Source organism: Rhinatrema bivittatum, chromosome 3 (genome assembly GCF_901001135.1).
Source record: "Rhinatrema bivittatum chromosome 3, aRhiBiv1.1, whole genome shotgun sequence".
Taxonomy (NCBI): Eukaryota; Metazoa; Chordata; class Amphibia; order Gymnophiona; family Rhinatrematidae; genus Rhinatrema; species Rhinatrema bivittatum.
In genome coordinates this window covers 72,652,625-72,674,274 of record NC_042617.1, presented here as the reverse complement: position 1 = coordinate 72,674,274, position 21,650 = coordinate 72,652,625, and the positions used below count along the sequence as shown (strand labels likewise).

General features: G+C 43.1%; 1 protein-coding gene across 9 annotated transcripts in view; it reads left to right on the top strand.

The window, feature by feature from the left end:
• Positions 1-21,650, top strand: part of PIGF (phosphatidylinositol glycan anchor biosynthesis class F) — a 102,239-nt gene that overhangs the window by 78,454 nt on the left and 2,135 nt on the right. The window lies entirely within an intron of this gene.

The window sequence follows — 21,650 nt, the reverse complement described above, 5'->3', positions numbered from 1 at the left end:
TAAGTGCTCATCCAGTCCCTAGATTGGGATACCTATGCTCTTACTTTAGTTCACTGTTTGTTGTTGGTTGAAAACAGTTATGGTTGACTGTTTTTAATCAAGTTTTTTGCTAGTCTGTCCTCAGTTTCTTTTTGAAGAGAATACTGGCAGGCTGGGGTCACTGCAGGGTTATATATACTGTGACATATGCTTTCTCCATCTGCTGACAGGGGAGCATAACCCACTGGTCCTGAGTCCATTTGTCTACACTAAGGAAAACGAAATTATCAGGTAAGTAATGTCTCCAATGGTTTGCATATGACCTTTTCATACAACACAAATTTTTAACAAATGCATCAAAGCTGTATTATTTAGATCTGAATCATTTCTGAGTCATGCTGACTATAAGAGCAGGTCATATGATTTATAAGTGATACTGTCACACTTAAATTGCAGATTAAATGTACTCGATTGGTCTTTGATAAAATGTTTTGTCTTATACAGGCATTTTGACTGAATGGTGAACAGTATCTGCTTATTATTTTAGAAATTCTATTTTGTTTTATTTACTTATTCCTAGAAATGTATTGTTTTCTTTTTATTGTTAACCATTATGATAGTTTATAAACTGAATGGTGGTCAATCAAGTCAAATAATAATTTGTATGCTGCTACAAACAGTTTGCTGCAATGTTATTTATTATCAGTGTCTGGCTTTATCATATAAACTGGCCAATCCCAGTATGTGGCAAATAAAATGAATCAACATCTGTGTGTTTTGGAAGAATAACTGCTTCAAGATAAAAGCTTCTGTATGAATATTAAATGTACTGTGTAATATGTTTTTGTATTTACATATGCCAGTACTAAACTGTATCACAGACTTGCAAAACATCCTTTGGATCTAGGTGTTTAGATATATTTCAGATTAATCCTCAACCATCCCAGTATCAAGAAAGAAACAGCAATTTGAATTTTAGTTGCAAAACACTATCTCATAAGAATACTGGGTCAGTCCAAGGGTCCATCAAGTCCAGTATTCTATTTCCAACAGTGGCCAATCCAAGTCACAAGTACCTGGCAAGTACCCAAACATTAAATAAATGTCAAGCTACTATTGCTTAATAATTAATAGCAGTTTATGGATTTTTCTTCTAGGAACTTATCCAAACCTTTTTTAAACCCAGCCACCCTAACTGCTGTAACCACATCCTCTGGCAGTGAATTCCAGAGCTTAACTAAGTGCTGAGTGAAAAAGAATTTTCTTCGATTTGTTTTAAATGAGCTACTTGCTAACTTCATGGAGTTCCCCCTAGTTCTTCTATTATCTGAGAGTAAATAACAGCTTTACTTGATCAAGTTCTTTCATGATTTTGTAGACCTCTGTCATATCCCCCCCTCAGTCGTCTCTTCTCCAAACTGAACAGTCCTAATTTCCTTAGCCTTACCTCATAGAGCATCCGTTCCATGCCATTTATCATTTTGGTTTCCCTTCTCTGCACTTTCTCCAGTGCGAGTATATCTTTTTTAAGATGTGATGACCAGAATTGCATGCAGTATTCAAGATTTGGTCTCACCATGGAGCCATACAGAGGCATTATGACATCCATTGTTTTATTTGCCATTCCCTTCTTAATAATTCCTAACATTCTGTTGCTTTTTTTGATTGCCATATTTTAATGTATAATAGAGCTATAGAGTGTTGAAATTTCTTGTAAACATTAATTGCATTTCTCTGGTTATTCTTGCACATTTTCCCTCCAAGTAAAAAGTCATCCTGGATTATTACAGATCTTTAAATATGCTTCTCTTCTGTTTGTATCCATCTTCAAATGCACTCCATGCACTCAGTTCTGGTCACAACATCCTCACATCATAGAAGACATTGGCAGATAAGACCACATGACCACCCAGTCTGCCTATTTGTGCTGCAACAGATCCTATGCAAGACTATGGTCTTCTTTCTCCCTTGCTCTACCACATGGTTCTCTTTGCATCTGTTCCATACATGCTTGAATTCTTCCACTGTTTTGGATCTTGCAACCTCCACTGGAAGTTTATGCCAGCTGTATACCACCCTCTCAGTGAAAGTATTTTCTTGCATGTTTTTGAGCCTTCATCCCTTTGGGCTTTATATGATGGCCCTTGTCCTTTGTTTCATTTCTATGAAAAATACTATTGTTTGTTTATTGAAGCATGCTATGTATTTGAATGTTTCCTTTGTCTCCCCTTCTCCCTTTCTTTCAAAGACTGGATCTTTTAACTCCTTATATCTCTCTATGTATGATATGTGCGGGCTGTGCATCATTTTGTGTACTTCCTTTTGAATTGTCTCCCTAGAAACATAGCATGTGATGGCAGATAAAGACCATGTGGCCCATCAAGTCTTCCCCTCCCCATGTCGTGTTCAATTTTATAGTACATTCTCCCAGGACAAGCAGGATGGTAGTCCTCACATATGGGTGACATCATCGGATGGAGCCCTATCAGGGAACACTTTTGTCAAAGTTTCTAGAACTTTGACTAGCACACTGAGCATGCCCAGCATGCCACTAACCATGCATCCAGCAGGGATCCCCCTTCAGTCTCTTTTTTTTCCGCGCAGCAGTTACCTCGTGGTTTAGGAGCTCTGTGAGAATTTCTCACAACTTTTCCTCAAGGAACTTTTCCTCATATTTTTCAAAAATTGGCCCTGTCCCGGGGTCCCCCATCGACCGCCATCCTCCGATTAATGCTGGTAAGTTTTTACTACATTCTTTGCGGTCGGTTTCCAGCGATGCTTCCATCGGTGCCCAACGACCACTGACCGCGTGCCGCCCCCTTTTTCTCGAAATGGCGACCGGTTTTTGGAAGTGCCCCAAGTGCCCGAGGACTATGTCCATTACGGACCCTCATGACATTTGCGTCTTATGCTTGGGGTCTTCCCACGATGTCCAGTGGTGCACCTGTTGTGCCCAAATGACCCCAAAAGGCCGCCGGGCCCGCTTAGAAAAGATGGAACACCTGTTCAAATCTAAGCGTTTGTCTCCATCCACTCTGGCATCTTCGCACTCAAAGGCATCGACATCCTTGTCCTCTGTGCCCGGAGAAGGACCGAGCATTGAGAAAAGCACCGTCATCGACACCGACAGGAGCCTTCCGTTGCCGGCACCGATAAACCATCAACATCAATGGAGCCGCCGTCCAAGAAGTCCCGGAGAGAGGAGCCCCCATCCTCCTCTGGACCCGCAACACCGACCCGTTCCCCCACCTGAACCGGTGCCGGGAACCGAGACTCCACAAATTCCTGTGGACCCTCTGGCAACACTATTCAGCCTCCAATCCTGGCTGCTGTTGCCAACACCAGCTTTCCGGGAGAAATTGGACCGGATGGTCCAAGAAGCAGTCCTTCAGGCACTTCGTGGATTCCAATCACCTCCAGCACCGACTCCCATGCCGACGCCTGATCCGATTCGTACTATGCTGGCTCCACTCCTCGAGCGATTGGACACCCTGATCGGTGCACTTATATCGGTGCCTGTTCCTTCCTGACCAGCAGCACCTCCAAGGCCATCGATTCCTCCACCAGCATCAATCCTGATTTCTTTGTTTTCTGACGAGGAAGAGCCTCCACCAATGACGGAGCCGATTCCAGGACCATCAGGTGCTCTTACACCTCGATGACCATCAAAAACACTGATACCATCGGTGCCACCACCGTGCTCGGTGCTGCCTCCCCATGTTTTGTTGCCTCCATCCTTTCCATCAGTGCCACCTCCAGATCCGGCTGGGTTTGGACCTTTGCCTCCATGTGAAGGCTCACAGGGTAGAGGAGATCCAACAAACGACCCTTTCTCTGACTCTCAAGACCCTGAGGACTTTCTGTCAGAGCCTTCACCCCCAGAAGAACGCCGCCGCTCCCTTCCAGAAGACCTCACATTTGCCAACTTCATAAAAGAGATGTCTGAAACCATCCTTTTTAAACTGCAAACTGAGGAGGATGCCAGGCATAAAATGCTGGAGGTGCTTCAGTTCGTGGATGCCCCCAAGGAGGTGTTGGCAGTTCCAGTCCACGAAGTTCTCCTCGACCTGTTAGACCGTAGCTGGGAACACCCTGGTTCAGTCCCACCAGTAAACAGGAAAACTGACGCCACCTACCTGGTTCAGTCAGCACCAGGTTTTCAAAAAAGCTAGCTACGCCACCACTCTGTGGTAGTTGAGTCCGCCCAGAAGAAGGCTAAGAGATCCTGCTCCTCCTGGCAAAGAGCAAAAGTCCTTGGACGCCTTCGGCCAAAGAGTCTTCCAGGGATCTATGCTTATGGCACTTATAGCAGCCTGCCAGCTATACATGACACAATACTCAAGGAATCTCTGGAAACGAGTCCAAGACTTCTCCGAGACCCTGCCAGAAGAATTTCAGGAGGGACTGACTACAATCCTCCAAAAAGGGCTTCATGTTGGAAAGCACGAGGTCAGGGCAGCATATGACATCTTCAAGACTGCCCTCAGAGTCTCAGTGGCGGGAATAAGCGCCAGACGCTGGGCATGGCTCAAATCTTCTGACTTACGCCAAGAAGTCCGGGACAGGTTGGCAGATCTCCCATGCACAGGGACCAATCTGTTTGACAAGAAAATTCAGGAGGCAGTGGCGCAACTCAAAGATCACCATGAGACCTTGCACCAACTGTCCACTGTTCCCTCGGACTTCTCGTCTACCGCCAAGAGGCCATTTAGATGGGAACCTAGGAGGCTATCCTAGAAACCACATAGGTATTACCCTCCTCCATCTCACACTTGACCATCCAGACCTTCTCAAAGAGATCAGCCTCGTCAACATAGACCCCCGAAAGCCCAACCAGCTCCTCAGACTGGTCCTGCATCGGGGTTTTGACTCCCTTCTAGGGAGCAGCAGTCAACCTTCCAATCATCTTTCCTGTGGGAGGCCGCCCATGCCAATTTGCCAAAAAATGACACACAATCACCTCCAACCAATGGGTCCTTTCTATAGTAGCCCACGGTTACCATCTAAATTTCCTTACACTACCACAGGAGTCTCCACCACGTCCAGCATGGAGTTTCTCCAACCACACTCCACTTCTCGAGGCAGAACTCTCAATCCTCCCGCAGGCCAATGCCATGCAACCGATTCCATGACTGCAGCAGGGAAAAGGGTTCTCCTCTCGATATTTTATGATTCCAAAACAAATTGGACAGAATACGTCCTATACTGGACCTCCACGCCCTAAACAAATATCTCCGCAAGGAAAAGTTCAGGATGGTTACCTTGGACACCATGCTCCCTCTCCTAGAAAGAGGAGATTGGCTCTGATCTCTAGATCTTCAGAAGGCATATGCCCATATAGCCATATCCCCTCCTCATCGAAAATATCTGATTCATGGTAGATCACAGGCATTTTCAATACCGAGTGCTGCCATTTGGCCTAGCGTCAGCACCCCGAGTATTTTCGAAATGCCTGGCAGTAATAGCAGCTTACCTAAGACAACACAGTATCCACGTCTATCTGTATCTAGACGACTGGCTGCTCACAGGTCCATCTAAGGAGATAGTACTTCAATCCCTCCATCTTACCATACACCTGCTACAATCTTTGGGGTTTCTCATAAACTTTCCCAAATCACATTTGACTCCATCACGCACCCTCTCGTTCATTGGAGCAGATCTAAACACCATTCAAGCAAGAATGTTCCTTCCAAAGGCCCGAGCACGCACATCGTCGACCTTAGCAAAAGCAGTACATACTCGCCGCGCTACTACAGCTCGTCACATGGCTTCTACAGTTCATGTTACCCCAGTGGCTCGACTAGCCATGGGAGTAATACAATGGATTTTAAAATCCCAGTGGTCCCAATCACACCAACCTTTGTCTCACGTTGCCCATGTCACCAGCCAGCTTCGACTCTCACTAGCTTGGTGGATGCAGGAGTCCAATCTTTAGATAGGACTACCTTTTCAACCTCCAGATCCTCAGATTACATTAACCACAGATGCCTCCAACTTGGGTTGGGGAGCCCATGTCAACAACCTGCAAACCCAGGGAACCTGGACCATAGCGGAAGCAAAGCACCAGATACATTTTCTGGAGCTCAGGGCGATGCGCTATGCCCTATTCACATTTCAAGATTGCCTGTCCAAGGTAGTCCGAATTCAAACAGACAACCAGGTAGCGATGTAGTACCTCAACAAAAAGGGGGCACAGGCTCTTACCTGCTATGCCAGGAGGTGGTACAGATCTGGGCCTGGGCTCTCTCCCATTCCATGATACTGAGAGCAACCTACCTGGCAGGCGTGGACAATGTGATGGCGAACAATCTCAGCCGGACCTTTCATCCCCACGAATGGTCCCTATATCCCACTGTAGTGAACACAATTTTCCACCAGTGCGGCCGCCCACACACAGATCTCTTTGCGTCAATTCACAACCACAAAGTAGACCAATTCTACTCTCTACACCGCAGCCGCAAGACACCTCCAAGGGATGCCTTCGCCCACTCGTGGACAACGGGTCTTCTATACGTATACCCTCCGATTCCACTCATCAGCAAGACTCTCGTGAAGTTATGACAAGACTAGGGCACAATGATTCTTATATCCCCATACTAGCCGCGGCAGGTTTGGTTTCCTATCCTATGCAACCTCTCAGTCCAGCAACCAATTCGCCTGGGCACAGAGCCAACTGTAATTATGCAGAACAACGGACTTTTGTGTCATCCAAACCTCCACTCCCTGTCGCTGACAGCATGGATGTTGAAAGGTTGTTTCTGCAATCCCTTGACCTTTCTAACGATGTGTCCCAGGTCCTCATAGCTTCACAGAAGCCTTCTACTAGGAAATCTTATCGTTCTAAGTGAAAAAGATTTTCCTTGTGGTGAGCGACAAAGGAAATAGATCTTTTTCCTGCCCCATAACAAGGTTCCTGGACTACCTCTGGCACCTCTCGGAGTCTGGCCTACAAACTTTCTCCATCCAAGTGCATCTAAGTGCACAAAGGTGTAAGAGGTGCTCCGATTTTGGCGCAACCCCTGGTAGGGCGCTTTATGAGAGGCTTACTCCAGCTGAAGCCTCCACTGCGTCCCCCAATTGCGTCATGGGACCTCAGTGTTGTGCTTGCACGACTCATGCGACCACCGTTTGAGCCCCTACACTCCTGCAAACTTAGACATATCTCTTGGAAAGTGATCTTTCTGGTTGCTATAACTTCGGCTTGCAGAGTCAGTGAGCTATAGGCACTGGTAACATACCCACCTTATACCAAATTTCTCCACGATCGTGTGGTACTCCACACTCACCCAAAGGTAGTTTCTGATTTCCATTTATATCAGTCCATGATACTTCCTACCTTTTTTCCAAAACCTCACTCACATGAGGTGAGGGGGCACTGCATTCCTTGGACTGCAAATGTGCGCTAGCCTTCTATTTGGACCGCACTGTAGCCCATAGGAAGTCCACTCAACTTTTTTATCTCCTTTGATAAAACCAAACTGGGAGTTCGGTGAGCAAGCAGACCCTGTCCACCTGGCTGGCGGACTATATTACCTTCTGCTACTAACAAGCAGGCCTTCCACTACAGGGACGCGTGAAAGCGCATTCGGTCAGAGCCATGGCAATGTCGATGGCGCATCTCCGCTCCGTACCTATTGCTGACATTTGTGGAGTTCTCTCCATACCTTTGCAGCTCATTAATGTCTCGACAAGGCTGGCAGGCAGGATTCCGTCTTTGGCCAGTTTGTCCTGGTAATTTGTTTCCAGTTTAATAACCCAACTTCCTGCTTGCAACCCATTGTGGAATTCAGGATGCCCTCATACCCAACAACACCCCTGTTGTGCTTGTTGCACGTCGTTGGGTGCTTTTGGTTCACTCTATTCAGGCATCCTCACCCATATGTGAGGACTCCCATCCTGCTTGTCCTGGGAGAAAGCAGAGTTGCTTACCTGTAACAGGTGTTCTCCCACGACAGCAGGATGTTAGTCCTCATGAAACCCACCCACCTCCCTGCAGAATTGGGTTCGCTTATGTTTTATTATTTTATTTTTCGCTTTACTTTTTGCTACATTCGAGACTGAAGGGGACCGCTGCTGGAAGCAGGGTTAGTGGCATGCTCAGTATGCCAGTCAAAGTTCTAGAAACTTTGACAAAAGTGTTCCGTGATAGGGCTCCATCTGATGTCACCCATATGCGAGGACTAACATCCTGCTGTCTTGGGAAGAACATCTGTTACAGGTAAGCAACTCTGTTTTCCTCTTTCTCAGCGATCCTCTGTGATTGTCACATGTTTTCTTGAATTCTGATACTGTCCTTGTCTCCTTAAAAGCATTTAAACATGTTTGTCATATCTCCCCTTTACTCAAGGATAGACATGTTTAGATCTTTAAGTCTGGGCCCATATGCTTTGTGAAGAAGACCGTTGACCATTTTGGTAGCTTCCTGCTGGACCAGTTCCATTCAGTTTATATCGTTTTGAAGGTGCAGATGCCAAAATTGGAGATAGTACTCAAAGTGAAGTCTCATTAGAGACTTATCCAGAAGCAATATCTTCTCCTTTTTCCTACTGGCTTTTCCTCTCCCTGTGCACCCAAGCATCCTTTTGGCTTTTGATATCAACTTATTTACCTATGTGCCCACCTTAAGATCCAGATGCAGTCACACCCAGATCTTGCTCTTGTTATGTGCACAGAACAACTTTACCTCCTATACTTCATTGTTCTCTTGGGTTTTGCTATCCAAATCCTTGAAACTGCCAGAACTTCCCTAAATCTTTTAGTTTTGCTAGCAACTAACAAACACAGTTTTGGGGAAATTAATAGAGGTCTACCTTCACTTCCAGACCTATTTGAGGCAGTTTTATGTGGTCATATTCCAAGCCCTTCCTCAGTAAAAACGGAACAGAAATATTTGTTGAACAATTCTGCTTTCTTCTTGTCAGTCTCTACATATGCCCCCCCCTCCCCCTTTACCTTTGAATCTTACAATCCGACCTTTGCATTTCCTCCGATCACTCACGTACCTTTAAAAAAAAACAAAAAACGTCTGGTTCCCTTGTTTGTAAGTTTCTCTTCCATTTGTGCCACTATATCCTCCATCACTGTGCTTTAGATCTAGGACTTTATTTTCCATGCTATGAGTAATAGTTTTCCTGATTTTTACCCTTTTTTTTTTCCTAATTTCTATACGTGTTTAGAGATCAGTCTCCAAATGTGTTTGTCCTTCAAAGTTTGGGACTTAGCTGGACAAACCTGGGAGTTATAGGCCAAATTTTCAAAGGCCCGCATGCGTAACCACTGATACACGCACAAGTACCGGAGCAGTAAGTAGTGAAATAAAAAAATATTTGGGGTGAGTAGGTAGGGGTTAGGGATCGGGGTGGAGAGGGGAAAGGTAAAGAAAGATTAGGCAGCGGGGTAGGGAAGTTCCCTCCCAATCCGCTCCTTAATTGGAGCAGACTGGGAGGGAACTGGAAAAAAGGCCGATTACGTCGCCACGCATAATTTTAAAATCCCTCCCCCCCCCCCCCCCCCCCCGGTCCGCCTGCTCATGCATGTGTGGATGTTAAAATCCGGCCGCATGTGCACATGGACATCGGATTTTATAACATGGACCTGCGCACAGTCTTTTTAAAATCAACCCACAGATTTATATGAGCAGCCCTCTCAGTTATGCTATTTTTCTCTCATACCCTCTCATTGTCAAAATACGTACAGTTAATACTCTTTGAAACAAAGCAATGCTCATTCACTTCCCCCACCAATTACAATTATATTTTATAAATTTTGAACACACACTTACTTCCCCACAACCTCCACCTTATCAATGTCTTTGTGGATGTGGTCTCTAGAAATGGGTATAGTACTTAATGGGATCGCAAATCCACAGAGATAATACTGTCCTCTTTCTGCTAGTAATACCTCTTTATTCATTCAGTTATGCTATTTGCAATCCCAAGTGCTTTGTCATGCTGACTGGCTATCTTGAGGTCATTAGAGATGACCCCCCAAGTCTCTTACCTCTTTGTTGATTGCTAGTTCTTCCTCTCTGAAATGGTGTTTCATCCTTGAATTTCTGCATGATATTTTGAGGGGGAGTGTGGGGGCAGGAGGGTAGTTATTAAAGTACAGTAGCCAAATACTTGACAATTCTTCTGATTTTTCAAAGTCCTCTTTCATTATTTTCTGTCCTTTCTTGCACATCTACTCTGCCACAAATTTTCATATCTGTAAACACGGACTTTCCCTGCCATAACGACACTTATAAAGACAACTTTAGTGAGCGGTACTGCAGTGCCTCTAGGCTTCTAGCTTTGATATATACCTGGTTCCAATTTAAAATTCCTCAAAAAGAAGTTTACTTTCAAAATGCTTTTGGACGTGCTTGCCAGCCCTGCAAAATGGAGCAGTTCTTTTTCACTGTTAATATATCTATACAGCTTAACCTATATGGAACGGAGAGGGTGATGTTGGGGAAAAAAAATATTCAGAGACGTGGCAGTAACATGTTCAATGGAAGGTGACCAAAAGGTACCGTGCAATAATGGCTTTTAGAGAAAAGGGTTCTTGCTGACAGGGCACTGAAGCAGCTGGAGCAGTTATGCATCAGAGTGACTGCAGCGATGCAGCCCTTAGCATCTAAATGGTGCTTAGATTTCAGAAATGGAAAGGTAGGTTTTGAACCTTGTCATCTTATCCCTCCCATTGAGCAGTGCAATCAACTGTTTGCTTCCTCAAAACATCAGCTTTACTGGCTTTGTTGCTTCCTCTTGTGTGTGTTATTCCAGGTCCCCTTTCTTTTTTTTCCTTGTCCCTATATGTTGTTACTTTTTACAAAATAAAATATATTGCACTTGTGATGTAGCGTGTGTGAAAAGAAATCTCACTCTTCATATCTTTGTCCTGCAGTAGTAGTAGCATGCCTAAATGGGGTTCTTTGAGAAATCAGCTGTCCGTGAGGTTTCGTTTGTTGGTTTTGTAATGGGGTACGTGCTTAAGCAGGAAGAGATTTTGAAATGTTTAAACAGAAGTATCTCCTTAGGAATGAAATATAAATCAAACTTAGCCGTTAATCGCGTCTTCTTCTTTCAATTAAATTGTCTAACAAAAGTTGCTATAACTGGCTGCTCTAAAGATTTTATTAAAAAAAAAAAAAAGCTATATAAGCTGTAAATTCTCTCCTGTGTTCTTGCTGAATTGTTAAAGATATAACTCTGTACACTCAAACGATTATGAAACATCTAAGTTAATGATGTTTATTGTGGGAACACTAGAAGCAGATGAACATAAAGCCACTTGAAATTCTAGGATATTCTGGTTGAAGGCTTCCTGGCTGAAATCAGCACATCCTCCATCTCCTTAGGAAGAAGTAAGGAGAAGTCTATTGTGTGTTCAACATACACGACACGAGGGCCAATGTCGGCATGTTCAGATGGCAGAGAATGCCATCCTCCTGTGTGGTAACAGTCAGACATCCCTAAAGTCATTGGATAATGAACTAATAGACTAGGGAGGAGGAATAGCCTAGTGGTTAGAGCGCTGGACTATGGACCAGGAGACCAAGGTTCAAGTCCTGCTATCGCTCCTTGTGACCTTGGGCAAGTCACTTTACCCTACATTGCCTCAGGTACAAAAAACTTAGATTGTAAGCCCTCTGGGGATAGAAAAATACCTACAGTACCTGAATGTAAACCGGTGTGATATCTCAATTGAGATGAATGTCGGTATATAAAAAAAAATAATAAATAAAATAAAATAAATAAATGTCATGCTTTCCCACACATATGGCTGCTGGTACTAGCTAATTCCTAGCACAGTACTGACAAAACTCGTGGGGCTTTCTCTAGGTCTACTTGGAAGACATCTGGCGTGAAACAGCTCATTTAAAAAAAAAAAAAAAAGTTTTGCATAAAGAAGTTAACTTTTTTTCTTTTAAAAGAAAGCAATTATCTATTTGGTTTCTGAACTTTAAAAAAAAAAAAAAAAGCCATGAGCACATACTTAAATCAACAAGAATATATTAGAAATGATCAAAGACACATTTTGAAAGCAAATAAAGGCATGCAGCAGAGAAAATGATTAACTTAAAGGCATACATTGAAATAAAAGTACTGAAATAATAGATATTTTTAAGACATATTAACCAACCATAGCAAAAAAAAAAACTTTGCATATTTAGGCAATTATAGTGTATTTATAAACGAAAATCTGGTAATCGTCTGTAAATATTCATACAAAGCTTCTGTTAATGTCCTGCTTTAAAATTCTGAAGTATAAAAATAGAAGGTATGGTTTAGCTCTAAAAGAGACTTGCACTGTTAAAAATAGAATAAAGTGGATTAAGATTCAATTAACTTGTGTAATAAATTGGTTTAAAAATATATATATTTGTGCATAGCGGCATGGCCTAGTGGCTCAGCGGCAGTGCTCGGTTTGATTCCCAGGTCAGGACTTCATTTGATGGCCATGAAAGCATTCACAGCCCCTTAAGGTGGAGAAGGAAGTCTTGGCCATTACTCAACAATGATGCCTACTGGCCAGACGTATGCGCATGCACTGGGCTATGAAGAAAGTTGGTCTGTGGGTTTTGGCCAAAGAATGTCATTGTAATGGCTTGGCTAGGAGGAGGAGGAGGATGGGTTATGAAAATAAGGTAAAATCCCCCAGGCAGTTACAGAGAGAGATTCATGGTGCTATAATTTCAAAAGAAAATGGTTCCATCTGAGTTAGAAACCTAAAGAAGGAGAAAATTGCTGGGCCAGAAATAATCAAAACTATGCACATAACAAATATGTATGTGTCAGATCAGTGCTGCAAGCTGCCATGGTCCTGGTGCCAGAAAGAGGCTTTTAAAGGTACTGGGTAGAATGGCAGAGGCCAGTGAGTGGCCCCATGGCTGTTTAATTTTTAAATTTAACCTGGAGGGTTTGGGGGGGGGGGAAAGGTGGTGGGGGCTAAGCCTGGTATTGCCCCATTTCTTTACACATTGGGTGGGGGTCTGGGAATCAGGCCACCAGACCAGCATGCCACTTTATTTATTTATTTATTTTTTAAAACACTGTTGCCACTTAACTGGCTATATTCTTTTGAACATAGTTTGGTTAAAACTTACATTTTCCAGCCACTTACAGCCAAGGAATTTTAGGGCTTGTCTGAGGTGGTTTTAAAGTTATCTGGCTAACTTAGCCAGATAGAGCTCAATATTGGATAAATGTTAGCCAGATGCCAACTTATCTGGTTAAAATGTACGCAGATAAGTGCCCTAGATCAGTGGTTCTCAACCTTTTTCCGGCTGGGACACACCTGACAGATGGTTCTCACATGCGTGACCACTGAACATGTGACCATCACGGGGCTAAATGTAAACGTGCACTCTGCATCCACAGGAATCCCCTCAACCCCTAGCAATGAGTGCAGGGCAGATCTAGGGCATTACCCTGTACAACTCACCATACAAAAAAGATATTCTGGTTCTGATGACATCTCAGGAAAAGCAAAACAAGCTCCCTTTACTACCAGGCACAATAGCCTTTCTTATGAAAAGACAGTAATTTACCACCAATGCATATCCTATTGAGAAAACACAACAAATAAGATTGATACAAATGCCTACATGCTAGTAAAATACCTCACCTCGATCACACACCCAGAACTGACCTTCACCAGTACAGAAAGACCACAAATTATAAATATGGAGATTGAAACAGGAATGGAAAACCAAAAAAGCCACTCTGCATGCAGTGCAAACCTGGAGAAATGGAAACAGAAATATACCGTGTTTCCCCGAAAATAAGACAGTGTCTTATATTAATTTTTGCTACCAAAGATGCACTAGGCCTTATTTTCAGGTGACGTCTTATTTTTCCATGAAGAAGAATTCACATATATTGTTGAACAAAAAAATGAACATTTATCATATTCTGAATAGTCTGGTTATGCTGGTTTGTGATGACAACTAACTGTGAATCCTGCAGGGTAAAAAAATCACAGCTGCATGCTCTGGTGTTCTGTGCGACGGGCATGCTCCCAAATAAAAACTTTGCTAGGTCTTACTTTCGGGGGAGGTCTTATTTTCGGGGAAACAGGCCAACTACTTTCTCAGGATTGTGGGAGTTTAACATTTGTATTTCTCTTTTCATAGCTTTCCAGAAAATTATAGGTGGAATAAAGGGGAGGGAGAGGCACTGTGTGAATTGTGACATTATTTGACTCCTTTGCTAGCATGATGCTGTTTCAGAAACAAACAAAAAAAGCCAGACGTTTATTTTTTTCAATAAAGAGGTACCAGAGCTTACAGCATGTGCCAAGCATTGCCTTGCACACACAAGGTAGGATTCCTATTCCCAATCTGATTTAACAAGTCTAACTAGAAATGCTCTACAGTACAGGGTAATAAAGAAAACCACCTTTTTCTGTGGTATTGTTTTATTTTTCATTTTGATTAAATGATACAGATGTTCCAGACATACCCACTTGAGTACTCTATTTTGAGTAATGCTCAGACTTTGTAGCTGAAAGCAATGGATCTCAGCTTTCACTTTTAACTTTACCAAAATTGATATTCAATCATTCATTTTGGTGTTTTCAGCATTTGGCAAAAGCAATTTTTTCCCCATCTGTTTTTTCCTGCCACAAAACAGCTTTCTCCGCTTGAGGTTCCCCTGTAACACTCTGTTCTAGAACACGTTCAATCACAGTGTTTGTGTGGGTGCTGGGTTTTGTTTGTGGCATTTTAACAGGTTCTCCTTTGTGTGGCAACCAGTCCATGGTGTTCAGTGCCCAGCAATGCTTATAGTTAATTTTAAAGGGCTTTGATTTTATAGCATTAATGCGCCTCAAATAAGACTCCCTCTTCCCCAAGATAAAGGGTGGTAAATATCTGGCAGCTTGTTTTAAAAGTAGTTAGATTTTTTGAGGTGTTAAAATTGTAGAAGGGGCTGGAAAGGGTGCTCAAGAGATCATCTAGTCCATTCCCTGCCATCAAGTAGGATCCCCTGTTTCTAAACAATCTAACAAAATAAACAATTTAAAGCTGCAGAATTCAAAACACTTCAACATCCATACCAAAAATAGTCATATCAGAACTTTAATGTGCTTCAAATATGTAATATGCAGTATTTTGTCAGCAACGGGCTATAGTCAGAATCATAAATGAACACTCATATTCACACGTCTTCTTTGAAAATATTTACTCTGTGCATTTAAATATCAAAAGCAACTATAAAAAAGTACTTATCAAAACTTGTTCTCTCTTAATATCTTTTGGGTTTCTACACCATTCCCTCAAAGCATTCCTACTGCTAAAATGCATGCTTGGCAGGTGTTTCAGCAGACATCTGCCTTCATCAGGGATCACATTAAGGGCCAATGTAAAACAGAGCGCTCAGCTGAGCACACTGTTTAACCCGTGGTTGGATACGCGTTTTGCTGTAAGGGAATTAGCAGGTCCAAAATGTGCGTCCAATCCCCGGCGAAACTAATAGCACTCATCACATGCAAATGCATGCTGATGTGGCTATTAGCTGTTCTCCCCAGATCAAAAAAAAAATGTGCGCCCGATCTGCACATTTTTGTGCTCAGAAATTAACGCCTGCCCAGAGCATGTGTTAATTTCTGAGCAGCCCAAAACAGTGTACAGAAAGCAGAAAATACTGCTTTTCTGTACATCTTCTGACTTAATATCTTGGCAGTATTAAGTCGGAGGAACCAAAAGGCTTGGAAAAAAAAAAAAAAGTGTGCCAGTGCTATGCTCAATTAATGAGCGTCCCTTTTCCTAACTGTGGACAATTTTTTTCTTTTAGGCAGTTTTATGATTAAGGCATTTGTGCTTTACGATAACTGAAACCAAGGCTAGAGCTGCTGAAATGCAAGGGAAGTTGCTGAGAGAGGTTAAGCCTCCCCTGTCAGCAGTGCTTACAAGAGAGCCCACTGGATTAATCAGCAGCTATTATGTGCACCGCCGCACCAGCCAGAAGCAGGTTTAAAGGCAAATTTTAAAAGCCCTGCGCGCGCCAAAACCAGGAGATATGCACACAGGTCGGGCTGGCACACACCAAACGGATTTTATGAGCTGCCCATGGACGTGCGGGTATTCTGCTGCGTGCACAAGTCAAAAGTTTTGAAAAAGGGGCAGGGCGTGGTCGGGGGAAGGCCAAGAGGTGTACAGGTAAATACTTACACGCACAGACGAGCACTGGGGTCCTCTGCTGCTAACTTTACTACTGCTATGGGTGGCATGTAAGTAATAAAATAAAAAAAATCAAGGCTAGTCAGCGGGGTTTTTAAGGATTGGTGTTAATGGGGGAAAAGGGAGACTATTGAACTAGGGTGGGGGGGTTGGGAAGTCCTATCCCTTAACTGGGAGAACTAGGAACTAACTGGGAAAACTACCTATGGAATCTGCACGCGTGCCTTGTAAAACTCCCCCTCTTACGCAGTAGAAATGGCATTTCTCTGCATGTGCGTACATCTGCACGCGTCCAGGCTATTTTATAACGTGCGTGCATATTATAAAATGGACACATCTCTAGACTCGAGCTGGCAAACGCATGCACGTGTGCGCCCCGCGCCTGTTTCAATGTTACCATCTTAGGGGTAGATTTTTCAAAGCCCGGTGCGCGTAAAAGCCCAGGCCTTACGTGCGCCGGGCCAATTTTCAAACGGCCCAGCAACGCACGTAAACCCCCGGGATGCATGTAAGCCCCAGGACTTGAAAAAGGGGAGGGGCGGGGCTAGAGGCACCCAGCACAGCGGCCGTTTGCCGCTGTGCCGGGGGATCGCACGCCGGCAGGGTGCGCAACTTGCTCCTGCTCCGAGGCAGGAGCAAAAGGTGAGATATTAAAAATCGGGCTAGTTAGGATAGGGGAAGGGGAGGGAACAGGGGGAAGGCCCCGATGCGTCCGCGATTAATTGCTTAACTCTACTCCCCCTTGCGCGCACCAGCACACGCATGTTATGAAATCACACGTCGGTTTTTGAAAATCTACCCTTAGTGTGTGTGTGCTGCCTTATTTGCCATAAATTCATCGCATTAAATGCAGAATTAGAAAACATTGGGCTGTTTTATAACTTTACCCTGTTTTTCATTCTCAGCCCCTTTTTGCTGTACATAGAGGGTGTAATATATGGGATACAGTGGTGCATTACTGATGCTGGGTCAGTTGCAGTTGAGCACACTGATATATACTTATCAAAAAATTAACCTGTTGAACCACAAACAACAAACAAGTCCTTCTTGAACAATCATGTATTTGTAGGACCTCTGAGCCACATGAGAATGTTATGTCATACAAACTCACTTTTAGTGTCCAGGTCCAAATTTGATTTATTTATAGAAACATTTTTTTGTATGTTTTTTAATTAATTTAAAAACATAACAAGACCCTATCTCTTCAACTTAATTAGGAGTATCATCATTACATGTATGAGGAATGAATGAATGTTTCAAGACAGGAAACTAATTTGTTATTCTTTAAATCATATTTCATGAGTTTCCTGCAGTCACAAGTCCCAAAGGTATACTCATCTTTAGAAAGTCCTCAATGTCCCGACATGGCCGTGTTTCGGACCATCCTGGTCCTGCTTCAGGGGCAATGATCCATCCAAATGAAATCCAGGGTCTCCCAGCAATTTACAAGGTTCACTTCAATCTTTATCCTCTGTTCCGCGATCGGCGTCTCCGACCGCCATTCAATTGAATGGCGGTCGGAGTATATACCAGTGTGCTCTTTTTGTTTGATGTGTGGATTACAATTCTAAAGTCACTGGAATAAGAATTTTTTGGGCATTTAATTTGTGTGATTGATATCAGTTGCAGTTGAGACAGAGAGGGACTAATGGCCATTATAAGCGTGGATGCTGTTCAGTATATGCGAGTTTTTGAGGGTGATACTTTAACTCTGTTAGAAACATATAAACTGAACATTTGTACCTCTTCAGATAGCAGTGGCATTGCAAGGGCACCATATTAGGTTCACAATGTAAATTACGTTGGGGGGAAAACTGAGTGTTAAGGGGGATGCATGGTAGAACATGGTAGTTCAATTCGTCAGCAAGTGATGGAAGCCCCTTTAGGTGAACATGGCCTTATTGCTCATCATACCTTTTGAGGTTTTCTCAAATCTTCAAAGGTTTGATGAGCAATAAGGCAATATTTAGCTAAAGGCATAAAAGTATGATTTAATTCTCCTAAGACATGAACCAAATTGGATTTACAAGTTAAATACAGTTCAGTCATGTGGCTTAAACAAAGACATAGATTGAGCCCTATTTACTTGAAGATATGTTAAAATGGTTTTTCATAATGATTGATAAACGCTCATTATGACGTCATATCTAGAAGCAGGGCTTGTCTAATAAGCAGTGGTTTTATTGGCTTTGGAGAGGTGCGATGTGAGCATTTCTGTAAGAGCTTTGCCAGGTTGTGGACATGAGACTATGTCCCACAGCTGGTTAACATTTTTTTTTTTTTTTTTTAATAATTAATAGCTTTTGATCTGATTTATTTTTAAAACGATATTTGAAATGAGCCCTGCTGAAGGTAGTTGTCTGCCAAAATACTGGCCATGTTGGGTTAACAGTGGCAGCACTTTAAGAGAGTGGTATTGCGGAAGTACAGAAGATATTGAGAGAACATGTTTTGATAAGTAAATTGTAGTATTGCTTTTGATATTTAAATGTACAGAGTGGTATTTTATTTGAATATGAGTGCTCATTTATGATTGATTATAGCCCATTGTGGGCAAAAGACTACAGATTAGAATTTGAAGCACATTAAGGTTCTGATACTTCTTTGATAGTGAAATGTTTTTTGTTTATGCACCTTTAATTGGTTTATTTTGATTTATTGTTAGATGTTTGCTTTTGCTATGTTGTAGCCTACACAGTCTTACACAGGTATTTCTGAAATATGCTCTAAAAATGTCCACCGATGAAGTTTCTAACATAAGAAATTGCCATGCTGGGTCAGACCAAGGGTCAGTCAAGCCCAGCATCCTGTTTCCGACAGAGGCCAAACCAGGCCACAAGAACCTGGCAATTACCCAAACACTAAGAAGATCCCATCTACTGATGCCAGAAATAGCACTGGCTATTCCCTAAGTAAACTTGATTAATAGCAGTTAATGGACTTCTCCTCCAAGAGCTTATCCAAACCTTTTTTGAACCCAGCTACACTAACTGCACTAACCACATCCTCTGGCAACAAATTCCAGAGCTTTATTGTGCGTTGAGTGAAAAAGAATTTTCTCCGATTAGTCTTAAATGTGCTACTTGCTAACTTCATGGAATGCCCCCTAGTCCTTCTATTATCCGAAAGTGTAAATAACCGATTCACATCTACCCGTTCAAGACCTCTCATGATCTTAAAGACCTCTATCATATCCCCCCTCAGCCGTCTCTTCTCCAAGCTGAACAGCCCTAACTTCTTCTCATCTCTTTCCTGAGCACTGGCTTCTGGTGGCAGGTTTGGATGCAGTCTGCTAACAGAAACCTCCACTTGAAAAGAAATATTAAAATAAAAATCTTTTGAGTGCAAAAAAGAGCTGCAGGTCCTCCAGAGCAGGGGTGCCCAAATTTGAGAGGCAGCCCCCCTTCCCCCCCCCCCCTCAGGGGCAGCTTGAGCAATTCTGAAGTGGGAGCACAATAGTTGCCCAGTCGGGGAAGAAAACTATGGCTATGCTGTCAAGTATCGGTGCCATGGAAAAGCTCAGGAGGGAGGGAGCTGTCATCGTTGCAAGCACGCCATGGTTTAGCCACGTCTCTCTTTGGGTGGGTCAGAGAGAGAAGCTGCTTCTGCAGGGACGGGCCCAGGTGGGGTGCAGCTTACTCTGCGGAAGAACTGCACCTGGGAACATCCACTGTGGTGTTCCAAAATACAGGAGGATCTGCCACCCTCAGGCCTCACCCCAGAAGGAGTTGCTGCTGCTGTTGGGACTGTAGCCAGGGGAGGGATCACGGCTGCTGCCTGCTGGGGAAAAGGAGTGGTTAGGTTGGGGAGGGGAAAGGGAGAGGAGTGGGGAAGGAAAAAAGTATAAAAATGTTAAATCAAAAAGATGAGTGAACTAAAAAAAAAAAAAATACAAAACTAGTGAAAAATAGGAAAAGAGTGAAAAAGCAAAAAAAAAAAAAAAGTGTTAGTGGGGGGGCGGGGGGGGGGAGGTTGGACAGGGTAAAAGTTTTTCTCAGCACCTACAAAATGTAGACTGGCACTAAGTATTTTGTGAAAAATGTTCCAGCCCTTACCATTGCGTGTCTGCTGTGCTCGTGGTCTGTCCTCCTGTGTCTCTGTGTCCTGGTATGGTGTGGCTGTATGGGTGTCTTGTATACTATTTATGCCTTTCTCTGGCAGGGGGGGGTGTCTGTGTTTTTCTGTTTAGGTGTGGTGAATCTATGTCTCTGTCTGGGTATGGGGTAACGGCGTCTGTCTGAGTATCCGTTTTGCTCTCTGTTGGCCTGGATGTGGGGTGTCTGGGTATGAGGCATCTTGTTTCTGTCTGTCTGGGTGCCTCTTTGTGAGTGTGAGAGCTTATTCCTTTAGCAACTTGAAAAGAAACAAAATGAGCCACCAGCTGGCAGGGTGGCTGCCTGGTCAAGACTCTTCGTGTGTGTGTGTGAACCCATTGTGGGAGGGGGGCCACAACCAATTGCAATTGTATGAATGGAAGGGGGCCACAGCTCAGAAGATTTGCTCGCCCCTGCTGTAGGGGCACCCTGTTTTCAGAGAGAGAGAGATACTTTTATAGATTTACAGAGCAGTATCTCTTTAAAACTGTGCTTTTGTACACTGTGCAAATTCATGGATTTAAAAACACGGCATACGCAATCCCTAAATAATTTAGCCACAGCTGCCTGTTGTCATTTAGGTAAAGCTCTTTGAGGCCAAGCTGGTCTTGTTCATTTGACTTTTGTAATTCACATATTTGCAATAGTGCAAAGAAATTTATAGCTGTTTTTAACATTTATGGCCTTAATGCATTCAAGCTAACCTTGCCAACCTGCAACAAAATGATCGCATTTTTAAGGTGTTTAAATTTGATACATTAAAACTAAATCCACTGGGCTTAACTATTCCAGCAGGGAGAAAAAAAGAAACCTCACATACATAACTAAAACCTATATGAAACAGATGTGTAATGCAATCATGGAAGCTCCTTGGGAAAACTTGTTCATTTGTTTTTTTAAATAATTCAAGCCGAGAGCATAAGCTGGTAGATTACCAATGCTGAGAGAATTTTTTTCTGAGTGTGGAGCACAATGCTGGTTTTGTAGCTGATGATGTTAACAGAAGCATTGTTAAAGTGTAATGTACATGAACTAAAAACTGTACATAGGAGGGTAATATTCAAACAGCCTGCATAGTGGTATCTTTACTGAGAATTTTCAAAGCAAACTTGCTTTGAAATTCTTCAGGTAATTGCCAGAGTCTGTGCACAAAATTATAGCTGCACCAAGCAGCAAGTAACTTCTGCTCAGTAACATACACACACACAATTCTGAAAATCCAAAACTGGGTGGGCCCGGGCCACCCCCTACCCTCAGAACCCCTTAGCTCAGTGTGTGTAAAAGTATGCACACAACTGAATTATGCACCTACTTTTATGTGCACAGGCCCTGAACTGTTTTCAAAATCAGATTTATGTGCATGAATCCTTGTGAAAATTACCCCCCTTAGTGCCTGTTCGACTTTTGGCATC